The following is a 16,495-nucleotide window of genomic DNA, read 5'->3' as shown; positions in this document are numbered from 1 at the left end:
TGCCCTTATCGTATCTGCCTCCATCACTACCCCTGGCCCCTACCACTCTGTGAAAAAAGTACCCCACCCCCACCTTAAACGCATGCTCCCTAGTACTAGACATTTCAACTCTCGGAAAAAAGATTTTGACCGTCAACCCTATCTCCGCATCTCATAATTTTACAGGCTTCGATCAGGTCTCCCCTCAGCCTCTGACATTCCAGAGAAAACAACCTGAGTTTTTCAAGCCTTTCCTCATACACTCTAATCCAGGCAGCATCCCTGGTAAAGCTAATTTTCATCCTCTCCAAAGCCTCCACATCCTTCCTGTAATGTGGTGACCAGAATTGAACACAATACTCTTAAGTGTGGCCTAACCAAAGTCTTATAAAGCTGCAACATGACATCCTGCCTCTGAATTTGAGGGTTCGCACGAGTCTCCCACCAGAATGGAAAACAAATCCAATTTGTAAGCCATTAATTTTTCACCATTTTATAAATCTAAGTCCAGAGAAAAAGGACAGAATACAATTGGAACTGGACATAGATTAATGGAAACCTATAATACATAGGAATTTAGGGTAAAATATTACAGAAATGAATATTGTTCCAGTCTCCAATGCATTTTTAAATCTCAAATGTCTGACAATGTGGTCTGAATGACTTGTTAATATTTCTGGTCAATTCAACAAATCTACAGACAAATGGAATCCGATTGTTTAAGTCATTTCAATGACCTGGCCTGTAGGTCTAGGAATTTAAATAGATTTGAGAAATTGAAATCACTGTAGAGTCAGTTAGCTAGTGCCAGTGTATTCATGAGGAGAGCTGTATAAGATATTTATAGCACCTGGATCAAACTGGCCTCTTCATGAGATTTATTTTTACAAAGTAAATGTAGACATGGCAAGTTGCCATCTAAATCAGCAAGAATGATGCTGGCAATTGCAATGTTAATAAATTACACTTTTCCTGTACAATATAGTCACATGACTCAAACTTGGAGGAAGGTGAAATTAAATTTTGCTCCTGCAATTTCAATTTTACTGCTATTAATTCTGCAGCTAGAGTTTGAGACAGTGATATTTCCCATCACAAAGCCAAAGTGTGGATCTTACCTCCACAAATAAAATACTATAAATGCTGGAAATATGAAATAAAATGTCAAGTACTGTTGGAGTTTAATTCTTTAATCTTTCCCAACATTCTTTTAGAAAATAATAACTCAAATATCCACTCAACTTTTAGAAACAATTTTGATTCTTCCCCTTCACTGTTTCTGATTGGACATCTGCAGGATGATTTTCATCAGATATTTTAGGCACTCAGGAATCTCTGAGATGACCAATATGGTGTCTTAAGCTTCAAGTCTGGAAGGACCTGTCGAGCAAGAAGCAGAATAATGGGCTGATTTCCAAAGAAAGTATGCAATCCCAACTCAAGTGTGTAGTTCATTTGACATTTTTAAGTTCAAATGGCCTATTTACCAGTAGGAAATACCAACATCAAATTGAGATGCAAAGGACTTCCATGATGTGAGAGATAGTAAGAACTGCAGATGTTGCAGTCAGAGATAACACAGTATGGAGCTGGAGGAACACAGCAGAAAGTTGACGTTTCGGGTGAGGGCTGTAGGCTCCCAAGGCCCAATGGCCTAAATGTGGATTTTACCAGTTTCAAAATCTCCCCACCCCCGGCCTCATCCCATGACCAAACCTCCCTCTCATCCCCACCTCCTTGACCTGACACAATCTGTCCATCTTCTCTCCCACCTATCTGCCCCTCCAACCTCACTGACCAATCCCCACCACTCCCTACCTGCACTCACCTATCACCATCCCACCTACCTTCCCCAGCCCCACCCCTCCTCTCTATTTATTTCTAAGCTCCCTTCGTCCTCCCCATTTCTGAAGAAGGGTCCCAACTTGAAACATTAACCTTCCTGCTCCTCTGATGCTGCCTGGTCTGCTGTGTTATCCATGAAGTGAGAGCTGCCTGCCTGGCATCAGCAGCAGCAAAGAGAAGTGGTAGCCATGTAGGGGGCTGCCCCCTCAATATTGTAGAGAGGCAGAAGCACCTTACAGGGACAGGAGTGGAAGTAGGAATGAAAGTGGCCATGCAGGAGATGTGAAAGTACAAGCCTGAACTATTTGGTCCATCAAAATTTATTTTGTACAGATTAAAAGCTATTTTCTAATGTTCCAGCAATAAATGTAACATTTCTGCACAGACGACTTGGAATTGTCAGAATGAAGAGTCTAATTTCCATGCGGCTCTTGTCAGGAAGTTTAACAAGATCCTCAATGAGTTTAATAATGTGGTAATTGGTGATGATTGGCCTTCCCATTGTCTTCTCACCCCCAACCCATGCACCAGCCCTTTAAACATTGCCAGCTGTCCTGGAGAGAAACTCTGAAACATATTGGATTATCTTTGGGACAGTCAAGAGCTTGCCAATTTCAAAGCAAAAATTATTGCAGAGATTTACCTTAGTACAACAAATACAGTACTATGCCACTTTATTGGGAGATTAGGAAACAATGAGCCCCAGATTCTTGACTAAGGCATTCAACAGCATATTGGATTATTTGGATAGAAATAACATGCAAAAGCATAGGGAAAAAACGGTCCTTCTTCTGCATTGTAACACTTTTGTGATTCTGTGGAGCAGCATGATTTGCTGGAGAAGAGGGGGAGGATAGAGGTCTGAAGGGGACACCCTCTCCCTCAGATGCCCGGGATGAAGCATTTTAGCAATGAAGAAGGGTCCAGACCCGAAACGTCACCTTTCCTGCTCCTCTGATGCTGCTTGGCCTGCTGTGTTCATCCAGCTCTACACATGGTTATCTCAGATTCTCCAGCATCGGCAGTTCCTACTATCTCTAGCGATGAAGTGAGCCTGGATTAGATTGGGTAGTTTTCTTGAGCAGAGAAGGTTGAGGGGGACCTGACTGAGGTACAAGATTTATGAGGTCATTGACACGGTAGATAGAAAGCAGCTGTTCTCGATAGTTGAAAAAGTCAGTGACAAGGGGCCACAGTTTTAAATGGGAAGGTAGGAGGTTTAGAGGGATTTGAGGAAAATGTTTTACATCCAGAGATTGGTGGGTTCTGGAATGCTGGACACTGTGCAGCATAACCTTTAAAAAGTATTTGGGGGAGCACCTGAAATCATTGGGGAAGTATTGACCTTCAGTGATGCTGCAGTTGCACACCCTTAGAGATTACACTTCACTTTTTACTATCATTAGATCGTTCAGTACATTCAGAAAACTACCCTTATGGCTCTTGTGTCACAGTGATAGTATCTGTCAGCAGCAACAACAAGAACGTGGCTCCTCCCAGGGATCAATGCAAGACTCGCAGACTGACCGAGACTGGGTGCCTGCATCAGTGGTTCCAAACACCTTTACGGAGATGAGACTTAAAGTTTAAAATCTGGACATTTTTCTTACCTTTTAGCTTTTTAAAAAAATTTTGCTGTTGTCTTTTTTGTAAGTTCTGATTTTGTAACCAAGATGGCGCCAGAGAATGGTGACAAAAGAACAAAGAGCAATAAAGGCGTTGCCTCGTGCTCCCACGAGGAGCTTGAACAGTTCATCAACTTTACTAACACCTTTCACCCCAACCTCAAATTCACCTGGACCATCTCTGATCCTTCCCGGACCTCTGTATTTCCATCTCTGGTGACCGCCTCAAAACCGATATCTATTTCGAGCCCACCGACTCCCACAGCTACCTGGGTTATACTCCCTCTTACCCACCCTCCTGCAAGAATGCGATCCCCTACTCCCAATTAGTTCGCCTCCGCTGTGCCTGCTCCCAAGATGGGGTGTTCCACTCCCGCACATTCCAGATGTCCTCTTATTTCAAGGACCGCAACTTCCCCTCTTTGGTGGTTGAAAATGCTCTCGACCGCATCCCTTGCGTTTCCTGCACTTCTGCCCTCACACCTCCTGAATCCCCCTGGTCCTCACATACCATCCCACCAACCTCTGCATTCAACGTATCATTTTACGCCACCTACAATCCGACTCCACAACCAAAGATATATTTCCACCCCACCCCTATCTGCCTTTTGTAGCGACCACTTTCTCTGCGACACCCTCATCTGCTCCACACTCCCCACTAACCCTACCACCCCCGGCACCTTTCCCTGCAACCGCAGGAAGTGCTACACCTATCCCTACACCTCCCCCCTCACCTCTATTCAAGGCACAAAACAAACTTTCCACATTACACAGGAGTTCACCTGCACATCCGTCAACTTGGTCTACTGTATCTGCTGCTCCCGAGTGGCCTCCTCTACATCGGTGAGACCAAGTGTAGGCTTGGAGACCATTTCGTAGAGCATCTGCACTCTGTTTGCGACAAATGACAATATCTTCTGGTCGCAAACCACTTTAACGCCCTGTCCCACTCCCTGAGTAACATGTCCTTCCTAGGCTTCCTCCAGTGTCACAATGACACTACCCTCAAACTGGAGGAGCAACACCTCATATTCTGCCTCAGGAGCCGACAGCCCGATGGCCTAAACGTGGAAATCACCAGTTTTAAAATCTCCCCACCCCCAGCCTCATCCCATGTCCAACCCTCCCTCTCATCCCTGCCTCCTTGACCTGACACAACCTGTCCAACTTCTCTCCCACCTACCTGCCCCACCCATCCCACTGACCAATCCCTACCACTCCTTACCTGCACTCACCTATCACCATCCCACCTACCTTCCCCATCCTCACTCTTCCTTTCTATTTATTTCAGAGGTCCCTTCCTCCTCCCCATTTCTGAAGAAGGGTCCCGATCCAAAACGTCAATTTTCCTGCTCCTCTGATGCTGCCTGACCTGCTGTGTACCTCCAGCTCCACACTGTGTTGTCTCTTAAAGAACAACAAAGCTCAGGAACAGGCCCTTCAGCCCTCCAAGTCTGCACTGACGCATTTTGTCCTTCCACATTAAAACTGTCTTCACTTACAGGATCCATATCCCCCATTTCCTTCTTATTCATACTTTGCACTTGTGTATTCCTATACTTTTTGAGTACACATGACAATAAAATCTAATTCTAATTGGCTACACGGATGTTTTACTGTCGGTAGTTAGTAGTTAAAAACAAAAAAAGTCACAGTGATTTGTTGAAGGGGAAAAACATTCAGTTGTGTTTGCCAGCACTTCCTGATATTTAAAAAAAAAGCTATCCTTTAGAGGGGTGTTGTGGTGCAGTGGTCATGTTCCTGCCTGAACCAGGACACTCAGGTTAAATCCCATCTGCTCCAGAGGTGTGTCATAACATCTCTGGACAGGCTGATTGGGGGAAAAAAGCCACCCTTTGTTATGATCAAAGAAGTTCTACAATTACTGGCCTTTAGATGAGTCTACTGGTCATCTAACCTCTTCTCTATTTTAAGAAATTCCAAAGTGCACATAGCTCCCATTGTTCTATTAATGTTTTTGAAGATTTCCCATGAATGTGATTATGATTTTGATCAATATTGCTGCTGACACCACAGACATTAATGGTGCCAGACTCTCTCAAGCAATCTTTATGATTAGCACAAAAGTCATATGACACCAGGTTATAGTCTGACAGGTTTATTTGAAATCACAAGCTTTTGGAGCACTGCTGCTTCATTAGGTGAAGTGAAGAAAAGCATAGAGGCACAGAATTTAGAGGCAAAGAGATCAATAGGCAGAGAGATCAATAGGCAGAGAGATCAAAAGATCACACAAATGGTGTCAGTGGAGTGTTGACAGGCTGACTAGTAAGTCTCTGCAGGTGATTCAAAAGTATCAGACAGTGTGAACAAAGTGTCAAAAGGTGAATAGCAAGCGAAGGGATGATCTGTAATCCAATTAATTGGGGCAGAGAATAATTACGAAAAATTAAAAATAAAGTGGTAATTGCAGACGTTTCGTCTCCCTGCTAGGTAACATCATCAGTGTGCCTCCGGTGAAGCACTGTTGTTCTGTCCCGTTTGTTATTTATAAACCTCGGTTTACTGGGGTGGTTGGCATTACTTCCAGTTCTGTTTTTCAGTGGTTTGTGTATCGGGTCCAGTTTAATGTGCTTGTTGATGGAGTTCCAGCCCCCAGCAATTACCTGGAATTTCTCTGTGTGGCTCGTGCTATTATGGATGTGTTGCCCCAGTCGAATTCATGTCCTTCTTTGTCAGTGTGTATGAAGACCAGTGAGAATTGGTCGTGTCTCTTGGTGGCTAGTTGGTGTTCATGTATCCTTATTGTCAGTTTTCTTCCAGTTTGGCCTATATAATGTTTTTCACAGTCCTTACATGGTATTTTGTACATTACCTTAGTTTTATTGGTTGTAGGTATGGGATCCTTTACGTTTATCAGAAGCTGTCGCAGGGTGGTTGTTGGTTTGTGGGCTACCCTGATACCTAGGTGTCTGAGTAGTCGTGTGGTCATCTCCGATATGTCTCTGATGTACAGTAGGGTGACTAGTGTGCCTGGCCGTATTGTCGTCTTGTTGTGGTCTGTTGCGGAGGTAACGGCTGATTGTGCTTTTTGGGTAAACTGAAAAACAGAACTGGTAGTAACGTCAACCACCCCAGCAAACTGAGGCATATAAAAAAACAAGCAGGACAGAACACCAACACTTCACCAGAGGTGCAACAATGATATTACCGAGGAGGGTGATGAAATGTCTGCAACCAAACACACCGGCTCGGCGAGCAAGTCTACAACCTCATCCACAAACCGAGCTACAAATCTTCTCAAAAACTTTATCCATGTTAAACTCTCCAACCTCAAATAACTCAGTTATTTAGGAAACTGAATCAGGCAGAGAGGTGAAGCTAGATTCTAGCTCCGAGATGAGTGAACTCCTTTTAGCTTTGATATACAACTGTTTCAGCCCAGAGCGGTGACGAAATCAGTACTGATTCCACTCTTCATTGTTGGACCTTTGCCTGGAAAAGGAGATTGGGTGATTTGGGTGTCTGCACTGCTACCTCACAGCTCCAGAGACCTGGGATCAATTCCATCCTCGGGCACTAACTGTGTGGAGTTTGTACATTCCCCCGTGTCTGCATGGGTTTCTGCTGAGTGCTCCATTTTCCTCCCACAGTCCCAAGGGTTTAGGTGGATTAGCGATGCTAAATTGCTCATGGTGTTCGGCGATGTATAGGTTAGGTGTGTTAGCCATGAGAAATGTAGGGTTACAGGGAAAGGGTAGGAAGATGGATCTGGGTGGGATACTCTTAGGAAGGTTCGTGTGTACTTGTTGGGCCGAATGGCGTGTTTCTACACTGTAGGGATTCTGTGATTTCTTGTTTCTTTCCTCATTTAGTCTTCCAGCCAATGCTTGGAATCTAGATTCACATGCCAATGGCCACTGGGACAAGTTGGAGAAATGCAGTCTCTCAGGGTGACAGAGGTGAGGCCTGTCATAGAACATAGAACATAGAACATTACAGCGCAGTACAGGCCCTTCGGCCCTCGATGTTGCGCCGACCTGTGAAACCAATCTGAAGCCCATCTAACCTAAACTATTCCATTATCATTCATATGTTTATCCAATGACCATTTAAATGCCCTTAAAGTGGGCGAGTCTACTATTTTTGCAGGCAGGGCATTCCACGCCCTTACTACTCTCTGAGTAAAGAACCTACCTCTGACATCTGTCCTATATCTATCACCCCTCAATTTAAAGCTATGTCCCCTCGTGCTAGCCATCACCATCCGAGGAAAAAGGCTCCCACTGTCCACCCTATCTAATCCTCTGATCATCTTGTATGTCTCTTTCAAGTCACCTCTTAACCTTCTTCTCTCTAACGAAAACAGCCTCAAGACCCTCAGCCTTTCCTCATAAGACCTTCCCTCCATACCAGGCAACATCCTGGTAAATCTCCTCTGCACCCTTTCCAATGCTTCCACATCCTTCCTATAATGCGGTGACCAGAACTGTACGCAATACTCCAAGTGCGGCCGCACCAGAGTTTTGTACAGCTGCAACATGACCTCATGGCTCCGAAACTCAATCCCTCTACCAATAAAACCTAACATACTGTACGCCTTCTTAACAACGCTATCAACCTGGGTGGCAACTTTCAGTGATCTATGCACATGGACACCGAGATCTTTCTGCTCATCCACACTACCAAGAATCTTACCATTAGCCCAGTACTCTGTATTCCTGTTACTCCTTCCAAAGTGAATCACCTCACACTTTTCCGCATTAAACTCCATTTGCCACCTCTCAGCCCAGCTCTGCAACTTATCTATGTCCCTCTGTAACCTGCAACATCCTTCCGCACTATCCACAACTCCACCGACTTTGGTGTCATCCGCAAATTTACTAACCCATCCTTCTACGCCCTCATCCAGGTCATTTATAAAAATGACAAACAGCAGTGGCCCCAAAACAGATCCTTAAGGTACACCACTAGTAACTGAACTCCAGGATGAACATTTCCCATCAACCACCACCCTCTGTCTTCTTACAGCTAGCCAATTTCTGATCCAAACCGCTAAATCACCCTCAATCCCATGCCTCCGTATTTTCTGCAATAGCCTACCATGGGGAACCTTATCAAACGCTTTACTGAAATCCAAATACACCACATCAACCGCTTTACCCTCATCCACCTGTTTGGTCACCTTCTCAAAGAACTCAATAAGGTTTGTGAGGCACGACCTACTCTTCACAAAACCGTGTTGACTATCCCTAATCAAATTATTCCTTTCTAGATGATTATAAATCCTATCTCTTATAATCCTTTCCAACACTTTACCCACAACCGAAGTAAGGCTCACTGGTCTATAATTACCAGGGTTGTCTCTACTCCCCTTCTTGAACAAGGGGACAACATTTGCTAGTCTCCAGTCTTCTGGCACTATTCCTGAAGACAATGACGATATAAAGATCAAAGCCAAAGGCTCTGCAATCTCCTCTCTAGCTTCCCAGAGAATCCTAGGATAAATCCCATCCGGCCCAGGGGACTTATCTATTTTCACACCTTCCAGAATTGCTAACACTTCCTCCTTATGAACCTCAATCCCGTCTAGTCTAATAGACTGTATCTCAGTATTCTCCTTGACTACATTGTCTTTTTCCTGTGTGAATACTGACGAAAAATATTCATTTAGCACCTCTCCTATCTCTTCGGACTCCACGCACAACTTCCCACTACTGTCCTTGACCGGCCCCAATCTTACTCCAGTCATTCTTTTATTCCTGACATAGCTATAGAAAGCTTTAGGGTTTTCCTTGATCCTACCTGCTAAAGACTTCTCATGTCCCCTCCTGGCTCTTCTTAGCTCTCTCTTTAGGTCCTTCCTGGCTAACTTGTAACTCTCAAGCGCCCTAACTCAGCCTTCACGCCTCATCTCTACATAAGCCTCCTTCTTCCTCTTGACAAGAGATTCAACTTTAGTAAACCACGGTTCCCTCGCTCGACCACTTCCTCCCTGCCTGACAGGTACATACTTCTCAAGGACACGCAGTAGCTGTTCCTTGAACAAGCTCCACATTTCAATTGTGCCCAGCCCCTGCAGTTTCCTTCTCCATCCTATGCATCCTAAATCTTGCCTCATAATTGCCTTTCCCCCAGCTATAACTCTTGCCCTGCGTTATATACCGATCCCTTTCCATCGCTAAAGTAAACATAACCGAATTGTGGTCACTATCACCAAAGTGCTCACCTACCTCCAAATCTAACACCTGGCCTGGTTCATTACCCAGTACCAAATCCAATGTGGCCTCGACTCTTGTTGGCCTATCTACATACTGTGTCAGGAAACCCTCCTGCACACACTGGACAAAAACTGACCCATCTGAAGTACTCGAACTATAGCGTTTCCAGTCAATATTTGGAAAGTTAAAGTCCCCCATAACAACCACCCTGCTACTTTCGCTCCTATCCAGAATCATCTTTGCAATCTTTTCCTCTACATCTCTGGAACTTTTCGGAGGCCTATAGAAAACTCCCAACAGGGTGACCTCTCCTTTCCTGGTTCTAACCTCAGCCCATACTACCTCAGTAGATGAGTTGTCATCAAATGTCCTTTCTGCCACCGTAATATTGTCCTTGACTAACAATGCCACACCTCCCCCTCTTTTACCACCTTCCCTGATCTTACTGAAACATCTAAACCCCGGAACCCGCAACAACCATTCCTGTCCCTGCTCTATCCATGTCTCCGAAATGGCCACAACATCGAAGTCCCAGGTACCAACCCAGGGAATGCATTGTGGTGTGGCCTACAGAGAGGTTGAAGGATGGCAGCAAAACAGGGCATGGCTCAGGTCAAAGGGCATACTATAGTAACGACACAGGTAGCTTGGGTTAAATTACCACTGAAGCTCAGGTATGTTATGTTATTCATGAATGAGGCACCTGTTCATCAGGTTTATTTACCAATAGGGCTAAAATCATAGATGTACAAAATCATAGAATCCCTACAGTGTGGAAACAGGCCCTTCGGCCCAACAAGTCCACACCAAACCTCAGAGCATCCCACCCAGACCCATCCCCCTATAACCCACCTAATCTACACATCCCTGAACACTACGGGCAATTTAGCATGGTCAATCCACCTCACCTGCACATCTTTGGACTGTGGGAGGAAACCGGAGCACCCGGAGGAAACCCACGCAGACACAGGGAGAATGTGCAAACTCCACACAGACATTCACCCAAGGCTGGAATCAAACCCAGGTTCCTGGCGCTGTGAGGCAGCAGTGCTAACCACTGTGCCACCGTTATCAATAGGGTCAAACAGCACAGAAATAGACCCTTCGGTCCAACTTGCCCATGCAGATCAAGTTTCCAAACTAAACTAGTCCCACTTGCCCATGTTTGGCCCATGTGTGTGAACCTGTTGGACTGTAACCTGGTGTCGTGTGATTTCTGACCATGAAAGTAGCATTGAGAGGTGATGTTTTGTTCCTGTTTTCTCACTTGACACAGCTTGAAGCACCAAGTGCTCCCAGCATCTTAGCTAAGTTACCACTTGTAACATGTGAGTTCAGAAGGTGAGGATCAGCATGTTATTTACCTAAGATAACAGCACCATGAAGCCTGATTCTCTCATGGCCGTAGAGCAGCAGCAGCAACAGGTGACACCGAGAGGGACAGTAAAAATGTCTACAACTTGTCCTGGCTAAGATCAGGACAGACTGGGTTACAGCTCAGGCTGTCTGCTCTAATCTGGCCTGTGTGATGCAGTTCCATACTTCCTGCAACCCACTCCCATTACCAGAGGCCTAGTAAACCTGGTGTAGCATTACGAACTATAACAACCTCCTATTTACATAAATTGGCCAGGAATGTGATTCCCTTCCAGTGGAAATCCCTTCATTACTAAACACTTCCAAATTGCAGTCAGTGATGAAAATTGGTCAGGGGGTCAATTTTGCACATTTTGGTTTCGGATCAACCCGACCTTTTTAATTGTTTACAGACACTAAAGTGACAGTTTCATTGTTGGCAAATTAAAAAATATCTGATGAAGTGTGTTGTACAAGACCTCTCTTCCAAATATATATAAATTGTCCCAACCCCTTTGTTAGAATGCAGCCTGTAACTCACTCACAGCTGTCATTCTTGTATATAAAGCCATTCGGTGTATCCAATCCCTAACTCATTCCCTTTGGGCATCCACATGGTTTCTGGTGGAGCAGGCTGTTGTGATTTTGTGGCTGAACGACTGCTTACTAACATTACCTTTTTCTTTGCAGAAGTATAATGCTGACTACAGGCTCTCAGCAACACAGATGGCTGACACACTTGCCTTTGCCTCTGCCTCTCTGATAGAAGAGAAGTTACTGCCTGCACTGGTGAGTGCTGCATCAAGTCACAGCACCAGGGGCCCTTCTTTTGCTTTGTTATGAGTGTGCTCCTATTTGTCTGGGATATTCCATACTGAATTTCGACTTCCTGCCTTTTCTTTGCTCAGATCTGCATGGAATCATGGAGATATACAGCATGGAAACAGATTCTTCGGTCCAACTTGTCCATGCCGACCAGATATCCAATGTAAATCTAGTCCCATTTGCCAGCATTTAGCCTATATCCCTTTAAACCCTTCCTACTCATGTACCCATCCAGATGCCTTTTAAATGCTGTAATCATACCAGCCTCCACCACTTTCTCTGGCAGCTCATTTCATTCACGTACCATCCTCTGTGTGAAAAAGTTGCTTCTAAGGTCCCTTTTATATTTTTACCCTCTCACCTTAAACCTATGCCCTCTAGTTTCGGACTCCCCCAGCCCAGGGAAAAGACCTTGCCTATTTACCCTATCCATGCCCTTTATAAGGTCACCCCTAGCCTCTGACGCTCCAGGGAACATAGCCCCAGCCTATTAAGTCTCTCCCTATAGCTCAAACCCTCCAACCTTGGCAACATCCTCAAATCTTTTCTGAAGCCCTTCTAGTTTCACAACATCTTTCCTATAGGAGGGAGACCAGAATTGCACACAATACTGTTCTGGGTTCACTCCAAGAATTATGTTATCATTCACAAGGCCCTGGTACAGAGAGGTGATACCATTCCCACTGAACTAGTTCCTCCCAAACTGCATTCACACACAATTCCTGGAGTGTCTTCGCCTGATAATGGGGGCCAGTGGCATAACAACGAAGAACTGTTCCCATACTCCCATTCCCCAAGTTGCTATGTTTCTTGGTCAAGGAGAGTTTAATACTGCTCTTGGATATTGTCTCAATGGTTTTAGCACGGGGCTCCATCCTATCATCACTACTACTGCAATTTATAGCGCTGGCTGATCAGTGCAACCCACAGGATCAGTGCAGACACAGCTTTATTTTTAGGCTGTTAGTTTCTCAGTAAATTCTGGGTGGTTTATGTGGGATCTTGGCGCAGTGCGAAATCTGTTTCTCAGAATAAGTCCCTTGTTCACTTCAGATAAAGTTAAGCTACTCATTAGAAATGTTTTATAGTGTGTGCGATGAGTAGATTTCAAAAAATAAGTGCAAATCAATGAGACTACTCATACCATCTCAGGCCATTCATACAAAACAAAATCAAACACAGTAATCAAAAATAGGAGCAGGAGTAGGCCAATCTGCCCTTCCAGCCTACTCTGCCATTCATTATGATCACAACGGATTATCCAACTCAGTAGCTGTTTCTGCTTTTCCCAATACCCTTTTGCCCCAAGTGCTATATCCAATCCGTTCTTGAGATCATTCAGTGTTTTGGCTTTGACTGCTTTCTGTGGTAATGAATTCCACAGCTGACCACTCTCTGGGAGAGAAAATTCTCATCTCAGTCCAAAATGGTTTACCACATATCCTTAGACTGTGACCCCTGATTCTCGATTTCCCTGTCGCCTACCTTGTCTAGATTTCTATGAGATCCCCCTGATTCTTCTAAACTCCAGTGAATATAGTCCTAAGTGACTCAATTTATGCTCATACGTCAATCACACCATCCTAGGAATCAGTTTGGTAAATTGTTGTTGCACTCCCTCCATAGCCAGAACATTCTTCCTCATATAAGACAACTAAAATTGCACACAATATTCCAATGTGGTCTTCCCAAAGTCCTGTATAACTGCAGCAAGATATCCCTGCTTCTGTACTTAAATCCCCTCACTATGAAGGCCAACATAGTTATGTCCTTCTTTACCACCTGCTGCACTTGCGTGCTTACCTTCAGTGACCGGTGAACGAGGACACCCAGGTCTCGTTGCACATTCCTCACTCCCAATTCATAGCCATTCAAATAATATCCACCTTCCTCTTTTTGCTCCCCAAGTGGATAACCTCAAATTTAGCTACATTATACTACATTTGCCCATTCACTCAACCTGTCCAAATCACATTTCCTCTCACAGTCCGTCATCGCACACTCCAATCAGCTCTGGAATTAATCTGGGGGTTTGATCTCTGTGAACCAACTCAAAGAAGTCCCAAATGTCAAGGCTCCTTTGATAAAGTGTCGGGGGAAATACTGAAAATGGGTTTTGAATATGGGTCACCTCCATAATTCACTGGGGGAAGAAACAAAAATGATCAATAAAAGTCTTAAGCAGTGTTAAGCAGGATGGTAGAAAAAACTAGGGAATTTAGTTACTTTAGAATGTATAGTTCATTCATTTCCATTTGAGTGAACTAAGAAGGTTTCTGAGTTTAACTGAGACATACCATGCAGCTGTGGCCGAACTGCTAACAACCTGTGTCCTTATCAGTCACTTGAACATCTAGTGACATCAGTACCACTCTGAGCTATGGTCAATATCATGACATTGTAGACAAAGCTCATCTCACCAGGTTACAAGATTAAATAGAAGCAGGCTCCAGAGGAAAGTTTAGGGCAGCATCTAGAGATAGGGGAGGCAAATAAGGCCAGGAGTACCAAACACCACGTCTCATTAGAATCTGCAGAAGTATTTTTGATTTATCTAAGCCTAAACAGATCATGTTGGAATTCAAGTAGTGTACTGCCTATGTGTTTTTCATGTATAAAGTATCTGATGATTTCTTGGCTAAACAGAGTCCTGCCTCAGAATCTTTTGAGGTAGAGCTCTCCCGATGTGTTGGTAAAATAAATGATCGTAATCTGTACCTGGGATTATTTCATAAAATGATATACCACAACAAAGTCAGCTCTAACATTTCTTTGAAAATATCTTTATTCTGCATTTAACAGAATCAGAGAATTGTGGCAGGCCATTCGACCTATTGTGCTAGCACTGGTTCTATTAACTATTGCCAATTCCTGTCTTCCCATATATCCCTGTACACCATTTCTATCTAAAGAATCATCCAATGCCCTCTGAATGCCACATCTCAATCTTGCTACACTACATGTCCAAACAGTGCATTCCACACCCTAACTACTCTCTGTGCAAAAAAGATTTTTTTCTCACATCACCATTGCTTCTTTTTCACATCTCTTGTTCTTGTTCCTTTTATAAGCAGGAACACCCCTATCTACTATATCCAGTCCACTCATGATTTTGGAAACCTCTATCGAATCTCCTCTCAGCCTTCCCTCCAAGCAGAACAGTTCCACTTCTTCAATCTATACTCATCACTGAAGTTTCTCATTCCTGGAACCATTCTCTTAAATCAGTTTTATATTTAAGGAGTACTCCATTGTTTCAGATGGGAACCCAGGGCGGGGCAGCCTGGTGTACAGGGTGGTGTACATGGGGCAGTACAGGGTGGAATTAAGAAAAGGAATTAATGCAGCGGTGATTAGTCAAAATGTAGACATGCATTTCTTAGCATCTTTCACAATCTCAGGAAGTCCCGAATGTTTTGTAATGAACTACTACTGAAATGTGGTTATTTCTGTCATGTAAAACTCATGGCTGTTGGTTGGCACATTGTAAGCTCTCTCAAATTGTAATGAAATAATGACCAGGTCATCAGTCTTATTGAGGTTAGTTGAACATTCAATTCTCACCAGACAGTAAGGATCTCTCACTTGCCCTTCAACCATTGCCTGCGATCTTCAACACTAACGGGCGAAGTCAAATTGAACCTTGGTTTGAGGTCTCAGAGGGTTCAAAGTATCATTTCCTAACAGTAAAGCAAATATTTTGTTGGTTTCAATGACAAGAATCAGAAGGTAATAAGCCTGATGATACCATACACTTTTAAATAATATTGGTTTACAAATCCATGTAAGATGCTCTGTTCTCCACCATACTCTCTGATCTTCCATCCTCAACACCCCAATGTCTTCCCACATCAGTTGCCTTCCAACACACCACCTCTACATGCCTTACTTTGCCCTCACCTCTTCACCATTTACCCCTTTCCATTATCTCCTCCCTTACCTGTCCCTCCTTTCCTGCCTCCCCATTTGCCTGGATGAGTACAGCTACAACAACACTCAAGGAGCTTGATACCATCCAGGACAAAACAGCCTATTTAATAGGCACCACATTTGCAAGAATTCACTCCATCCATCACTGACACTCAAAAGCAGCAGTATGTACTGCCAACAGGATACACTGTGGGAATTTGCCAAGGCTCCTCAAACAGCACCTTCCAAACACTTGACCATTTCCATCCAGAAAGTCAAGGGCAGCAAATACATAGAAACACCACCACCGTCAAGTTCCGCTCCAAGCCACTCACCATCCTGACTTGGAAATATATCGCCATTCCTTCACTGTCACCAGGTCAAAGTCCTGGACTTCCCTCCCTAACGGCATTGTGGGTCTACCGACAGCACATGAACTGCAGCAATTCAAAAAGGTAGCTCATCCCCACCTTCTCATTGGGAAATAGGGATGGGCAATAAACACAGGCTCAGCCAGTGATGGTCATGTCCCACGAGTGAATAAAAGAATAAAAAGAAATCCCTCCTCTCACTCTCATTTTCTCCTTGTCACCCTCCTCTCACCCTCATATCCTCCCTGTCTCTCCCCTTTTACCCTCTCCCTTTACCCTCATTTTCTCCATGTTCCTCCTTTACCCTCTACCTTTGTCTCCCTGTCTACCCCCTTTACCCCCTCCCCATCCACCTCACCTGCTACTGGTCTCCAAGTCAGAGCTCAGGAAAATGCTAAAATAG

The 16,495-nt window shown here is 44.2% G+C and overlaps 1 protein-coding gene across 5 annotated transcripts in view; it reads right to left on the bottom strand.

Annotated features, from left to right (window-relative positions):
• Positions 1 to 1,153: 1,153 nt before the first annotated feature.
• Positions 1,154 to 16,495, bottom strand: part of strip1 (striatin interacting protein 1) — a 220,487-nt gene continuing 205,145 nt past the window's right edge. For 3 of the 5 annotated variants that reach the window (XR_007264743.1, XR_007264742.1, XR_007264744.1), the window contains one exon: positions 1,154 to 1,359. The gene's annotated coding sequence lies outside the window, so the exon portion shown is untranslated. Of the gene's footprint in view, positions 1,360 to 15,376; positions 15,493 to 16,495 lie in introns of all 5 variants that reach the window. The other 2 variants (XR_007264745.1, XR_007264741.1) reach the window with 1 other exon arrangement.

This window comes from Rhincodon typus, chromosome 25 (assembly GCF_021869965.1).
Source record: "Rhincodon typus isolate 14 chromosome 25, sRhiTyp1.1, whole genome shotgun sequence".
NCBI lineage: Eukaryota > Metazoa > Chordata > Chondrichthyes > Orectolobiformes > Rhincodontidae > Rhincodon > Rhincodon typus.
The sequence above is the reverse complement of the archived record's forward strand: the minus strand, read 5'-3'. Positions and strand labels throughout refer to the sequence as shown.